Raw genomic sequence first — 7,659 nt, 5'->3', positions numbered from 1 at the left:
TTCTCTGCCAGCGTTCCAAAGCTTACCTCTCCATTTTCTGTTACATTCTAAAATGTTGTGGTTTATTTTCTCATTAACCATGTGCTATCAGTGGCCTGTGGATTATTTCTCAGTTTTCTGATATTAGTAGGCTCTACCTTAACCAAAAAACCCTTCCAGTGATCTCCGGCTCATGACTCACTGGCTTGCAGATCATCTCTCTATAAATTTTCCCTTAGTAGAAGCCTGCAGCAATTAACCCCTTCCTGGCTGATGACAGGCAGCTTATCCCTTCTATGACTCCTCTCCTCCCTAGCACACCTGCATCATCTGTCTCATTCCTCTGGCACTAGAGTGGAGGCCATAGCGAGGTGTCAATAGGTGTCCAGTTTTCAGTAGATAAGAAAATCCTCTCCAATTACTATGCTGTTCCACTCAGATTATGTGCTACTTTCAGAGAGAATTTAACAATCATACTCACTATAGAATAGGAAATCGAGCTATTTCTCTCAAACTGAAATCTGTGTCTGGAGTGACATTTCTATACCGGACCAAGAATTAAAGGGGTTAGCAGCATGAAGAGTGCGATAACAGCACGGAGAAATAACATGAGTGTATTATGTTGAGTTATGATTATAACTACACTATAAGATTGGATGATTATGTTACATTAATATACTTTAACATAAAATGTAGCATGTAACAGGTGGGGTTACTACTGTAGATCATAAAGATAAATATCATACAGATATGAGGAATTTAAAGGCTTAAGATGAATCACAATAAAACATTTTCAGAGTTCCAAGTGGCAAAGTGTGGAGTTATTAACAGAAACAGTTGGAGCTTGTAAAATAAGCCTTCACCATGAATGTTACTCATCATATAGAATAGAGCATACACTGCAGAGGGGGATATAATTGTTGCAGGCAATGGTCCTTGAGGCACTGTTCATTTCAACACACTATTATGAGATATATTTTTTTCATGCCATGGCTCATTTACTCTTTCAGCGATAAATAAACATTTGAGCTGCATCAGGTATGTCTGCCTATCTTTCTTTTGTCTCTCTTTTATAATATTGCTTATATGTTATATCCAGGTTAGTTCCACTTGTATTTCTGTTAAAACATAATTAAACAGTTCCTTTGCGTTTGCTTGGGCTAGCAGATTTGGTTCATTAAATAGCTTTATTTTAACAATACAGTGAAGGAAAAATTATTTGATCCCCTGCTGATTTTGTATGTTTGCCCACTGACAAAGACATGATCAGTCTATAATTTTAATGGTAGGTTTATTTGAACAGTGAGAGACAGAATAACAACAACGAAAAACAGAATAACACATTTCAAATAAGTTATACATTGATTTGCATTTTACTCAGTGAAATAAGTATTTGACCCCTTTGCAAAACATGACTTGGTACTTGGTGGCACAATACTTGTTAGCAATCACAGAGGTCAGATGTTTCTTGTAGTTGTAACCTTCAGCTCCCTCCACAGATTTTCTATGGGATTAAGGTCTGAAGACTGGCTAGGCCACTCCAGGACCTTAATGTGCTTCCTCTTGAGCCACTCCTTTGTTGCCTTGGCCGTGTGTTTTGGGTTATTGTCATGCTGGAATACCCATCCACGACCCTGGCTGAGGGAAGGAGGTTCTCCAATATTTGATGGTACATGGCCCCATCATCCCTTTGATTCAGTGAAGTTGTTTTGCCCCCTTAGCAGAAAAACACCCCCCAAAGCATAATATTTTCACCTCCATGTTTGATGGTGGGGATGGTGTTCGTGGGGGCAGCATTCCTCCTCCTCCAAACACGGCGAGTTGAGTTGATGCAAAATAGCTCGATTTTGGCCTCATATGACCACAAAAATTTCACCCAGTTCTCCTCTAAATCATTCAGATGTTCCTTGGCAAAGTTCAGACAGGCCTTTACATGTGCCTTCTTGAGCAGGGGGACCTTGCGGGCGCTGCAGGATTTCAGTCCTTCACGGCGTAGTGTGTTACCAATTATTTTCTTGGTGACTATGGTCCCAGCTGCCTTGAGATCGTTGACAAGATTTTCTGTGTAGTTCTGGGCTGATTCTTCACCGTTCTCATGAACATTGAAACTCCATGAGGTGAGATCTTGCATGGAGCCCCAGACTGAGGGAGATTGACAGTTATTTTGTGTTTCTTCCATTTGCGAGTGATCGCACCAACTGTTGTCACCTTTTCACCAAGCTGCTTGGCGATGATCTTGTAGCCAATTTCAGCCTTGTGTAGGTCTACAATCTTGTCCTTGACATCCTTGGACAGCTCTTTGGTCTTGGCCATGGTGGAGAGTTTGGAATCTGATTGATTGCTTCTGTGGACAGGTGTCTTTTATACAGGTAAGAGAGTACTCCTAATCTCAGCTTGTTGCCTGTATAAAAGACACCTGGGAGCCAGACATCTTGCTGAGTAAAATGAAAATCAATTTATAACTTATTTGAAATGCATTATTCTGGATTTCTTTGTTATTATAAGCTGATCATGTCAGTGGGCAAACAGAAAATCAGCAGCGAATCCAATAATTTTTTCCTTCACTGTATGTAGGATTGTGGTTAAAACTTACAGGTAAGTTGAATTGACAGGGTCCAGTCATGCCAGTGTGGAGACCAGAAAAATGCCACCTCATTTTGCCAAACTGCATCCATTCCTTCTTTGATGCCTTTCTTAAATATAATGAGCAATTAAATACAACAAAACTTGGACACACAATAATGTAAATCAGAAAAAAGGATTTATTGTCTCAATAAGACAGTTAAATGAAGAAATAAAGCCAATAGACTTAAGGACAACTACCATCCGTATGTAGATGCTACTGCTCCAGTGGACCTAGACCTTAGCTGGAATTACCTATAGTTGGCAAAAGTAACAACAGATAGGGATAAAAATACTGGTGTTGAGTGATTTTATATTGACAGGTTCCCCATGCAGTAGCAGAAGGAACTCTCAAAGTAATCTTGTTTTAGATGAAAGATGTCTTTGGTGTTCACTAAGAAGATGCCACCAAATGCTTATCCATCTTTGAGTCTGTACTAAGACTATGTTCAGCGCTACAACACTCTCGCAAATGTTGAACAAGCTGAGACAAGGTACCGTGTACATCCACAATTATTACTTCATCTGCCAGACATAGTATCCATGTCAGGGCCAGTGCTGATAAGAAAACTATACATTGTGCATATGAAGAGTGTACTGAGAAGTGACCAGACTAATGCAAAAAAAGTAATGGAGGCACCAGATCCGGGACTATATGATCATGCATAGATTTCCTAACAAAATAAATGGTAAATATGTACAATAATGTAACTGTAAGAAATAACATTTTTCTATAAAGCAGTGGGAACTGCTTTATACTCACTTGTGCACATAAAAAGTTGGGTATTGTACTCTGCTCACCTGCCACGGGTGAGTGCTGGGCTGACATTTAGGTTAATTACACCTCACCCTATGTCTTTAGTCCCTGTGAACTGACCATAATATGATCATAACTCCTGACATTGGCATTTGATTTTGGCCTCCAGAACTTTAAAACAAGCACTGGACATGCAGCTATTAGAACCTAAGGTGCGGAACCTTTGCGGATGATTGGAATCAGAGTCAGAATATCTATGAGGCACATGTCGTGGAGTCCCAGAACTCTTGGGCCCTTTGGTACATTCAAGGATAAACAGTCCACAGCAATGCCACCGGACACATATCTACCTCAGTATCTGTGAGGCCATCAGCTACAATTGGACTTGGTCCTCCTGTGGGGCTGAGAGTACACCTCACCAAAATGATTTACCAGCTGGGTTGATTTTATAGAACTACCAGCAATGTAAAACATTATTTTTTTTTGGTTTTCCAGTCTCATGTCCATTCAATGTTCTGACAGCTGACCCCCGTTTACATAAAGCATAACAATTGGGGACATACATTAGTTTTGTAAAAAAAACAAACATGATTTCTCCTTCCATCTCAGGCCCACTAGAGATTTATTTTGTAGATGTTTAGCATATATCTGCTGCGTCGTTCTTATTTTGCCCTTTCATTTAGGACAACTTATGTCTTATGAAGAGTAGGGCCAAAGAAGTCACTGGTCATGCCTCCATGATCATCCACACTGTTCTAATTGTCATTAAATTGATTTGCCTTTGTTTCAATAATCTATAAAAGCAGCATGGCTGAGATGTAATAGCAGGATCCTTTCCTTATTCCTTTATCATCATTTTTCAAAATAATGCTGGGAAATTAATTTTTACTTCATTCAAATCACACATATGGAGGAGGTTACTGTACTTTATTCTTATTATCATTATACATCCTCCCACACACATATAAATCAAACATTCTTATGGATCATTGGACCTACTTCTAAATTTTTTTATCTGAACGGTAATTAAATACATTCTTGTTCTTTCTACCTACCAAAACACCTACGTTCTCAACATATAAAAATATACACCAGAAAAGATTTTAAGTCCTCATTTTTGATTCCGGTTGGACATGTCTCTGTAGATGCAGAAATGCATGGGTCCAGCCATTTACAATGTGTGAAAAGCATCTACTGGTGTTTAGTGACCAGTGGTGACTATCAAACTTCATCAGCAAAATCCCTAATGGCAGAGGCAGATTTTTAAATAAAATCTTTTGTAGATGAGTAAAAACAGGTCTATTGAATTCACCATGAATTCCCAATTTAATTGGCATATATTGTTGTATTCATCCTGTTACAAGACAAACATGTTAAAAGATCTTTCATATAAAATCTGTAACCATTTTAGGAGCCCTTCTAGATTGTAGCTATTTGGATCTCCTCAATTGTTTCCATTGCCTTAAATGTCCAGTAAAAGGACTATATGTTTACCTGCCATAGTTCATTAAAATGCGGACCCCTGCAGATCTATAAATCTGTATGTATTTTATATAAAACATTAATGACGTCTATAGGTTTCCTTTTAATATTGTGAATCCACTAAGAAGTATAAATAATGTTTTATTGCCATCTAGTGGTAAAGAAAGTCACATTGTAGGTTGATATCGGTTATAGAGATTAGAAGGTATATTCTTGTGCAGCATGACATGCATAACCGTATGCATATCCCTGAAAGTATAGAGTAAGGAAGGATTGAGCCATTGCAACAGAGACAGAGCTGGCACTGGCAGACAGTCCCCCATATTACAAAAAAGGAACAAGAATTGATCCCCTGGAGTAAGTCAGGACAATGAGGCTTAGGGGCAGGGTACAGGGCAGGCACTGGCAGGCAGACACACTCAGCCACAAGACTGAGCCCCCTCTCCATATTAGAAAAAAGAAGAATTGATCCCCCAGAGTAATGGAGGACATTGAGAAGCAGAGGCAACGCAGGTTACAGGGCAGGAACTGGCAGGTAGACACATTCAGCCACAAGTATGAATCCCCTCCCCCCGAATTAAAAAAAAGAATTGATCACCCAAAGTAAGGAAGGGCATTGAGGTCCAGATGCAAGCAGGGTTGGACAGGCATTGGCAGACAGACACATGCTATCCAGCCACAAGACTGATTCCCCTCCCAATATTAGAAATTGTGTATCCAGTGTAAGATAGGGCATTGAGGCACAACGGCAAGGCAAAGGACAGGGTAGGCACTGGCAGACAGACACATCTTGCCACAAGACTGTCTCTCCTCCCCATATTAAAAAAATAAGAATTGATCTCCAGAGAAAGGTTGGGCATTGAGGTACAGGGACAGGCATTTTGCATTGTTTATAAACCAGAGGTTTTACTGGTAGTATAAATGAGCGTGTGGGCAATGCATGTCGCCCTGCCCAATTTGTCACCAATACTTAATTACCAATTAATTATTGTTTTGTGTTAAGTTAAAAAAACTCAGGACTAAAGTGGGGGTGCGGCCTATATTCGGGGTTTAGCACAGGGAAGCAGAGTGGCACTTCTAGGGGACATAAAGCATATCTGGGGGCAGGTGGGCATTTCTAGGGGGCATAAGGTATATCTGTTGGGTCAGAGTGGCATATCTGGGGGCATGAAGCATATCAGGGGTTATAAAGCATATTAGAGTCAGAGTGGCATATCTGGGGGCAGAGTGGCATATCAGGGGTTATAAAGCATATCTGGGAGCAGAGTGGCATAAAAGTAAGGTGCATTATGAATTAAGGGGGGGGGCTTAAAATGGCTATTAGTTTTCTGTTTGTATGTAACATATGCTGACAAACTGTATAATAGATACCAAAAATGTTAAAATACATGTATTCCTGTTGACAGGGCCGGCCCAAGACATAGTGCCGCCTGGGGCGAAGTTTGAAATCCCCCCCACACTCATTATCTACCCTTCCTCTCCCTACCTTCTCATTATCTACCCTCCTCCCTCCCTATTATCTACCCTCCTCCCTCCCTATTATCTACCCTATCACCCCCCCCTTTGTACTTCACTTACCTTCCAGCAGACCTGTGGCGAGTCTCCCTGCTTTGCCCCAGTGCACGCTGCTTCACTGCTGAGCGCCGGAAATTACGTCATATTCCGGTGCTCAGCATTACAAGCCGGCACCGAGCTAGAGGGATCGCAGAGGAGAGAGAGGGGGGCCGAGCGGGTACTGAAAACTTGATAAGCGAAAACCACTTGGCGCCCCTCTCTCTCTCCTCAGCTTCAAAAAAAAAAAAGGCGCTTGGTGGCAAATCGCCACCTCTTCAAAAGTGCCGCCTGGGGCAATTGCCCACTCTGCTCCATGGCAGGGCCAGCCCATTAGATAAAATACTGTAATGTAAAAGAAAAGAAACAGCCCTAAAATAAATGAAAAAAATGTCTGCTGCAGTCCCTGTATATTAATAATTAACTGATATACAGTGGACTACAGCCTCTCCAATCCACTCCACCCTAGTAAATGCTCTGTCCTAAATTACTGAATTAACTTGCAGTACTGTATATGAAGAGTGAACATCAATCTCAGCCTCTGCTAAGCTGCCACTGCCTCACACTCCAGATCTCATCTGCCTGTAATTGCAGCTACTGTCAAGTTAAAATGGGGTCAGCAACTATTAATATGTAATGCTTGTCCCTCCCCTTGTAAATGCTGATTGGCCAGAGTGAAAAAAGTAAGGCAAAGACCCCACAGGTTGTTGGACCCATCAATCACAGCCATAACCATCAATGATTTTTATGTACATTTGTGTAATCCTGGTTTGTTAAAATGAGTTTTGATGACTTGTATATTGGAACTTGTATTCAATTAGCATAATAACAAAAACATCAATTAAAATGTGTATTTGCAATGTTAGTTTTTTAGCACACTTTATGGCAGTATTACAGTTATTTAAAAATAATTATATATTTCTACTAACATGTTCTGTGTCTTCTGCTGGATCATTATGTATCCCAGAATGTAACTTCTTGACTGGCTAACTTCGAAGCTTTTGGAATCAGTGTACCATGATTTCTAAGTAGTGCAGAAAAGTAGGAGAGGGTAACTCACCTTCCCTCATTAGAAAGCTTTTTAAATATCTGCGCCGTGTTTTATAGATAGTGCAGGAAACTTAAGGAGGTTCAGTTCAGTGCCCATTGTTCAAGAAGCTCACACAAAGTAGGTCAGAATCCTAAAATATCTTAAATATCGCCCTATGGACAGTTAATATATTAGCACAACATAAGGTTTTCAGTCTATTGGTTATTGTTTCAAAAAA

Source organism: Spea bombifrons, chromosome 4, assembly GCF_027358695.1.
Source record: "Spea bombifrons isolate aSpeBom1 chromosome 4, aSpeBom1.2.pri, whole genome shotgun sequence".
In the NCBI taxonomy this organism is placed as follows: domain Eukaryota; kingdom Metazoa; phylum Chordata; class Amphibia; order Anura; family Pelobatidae; genus Spea; species Spea bombifrons.
The sequence above is the reverse complement of the archived record's forward strand: the minus strand, read 5'-3'. Positions refer to the sequence as shown.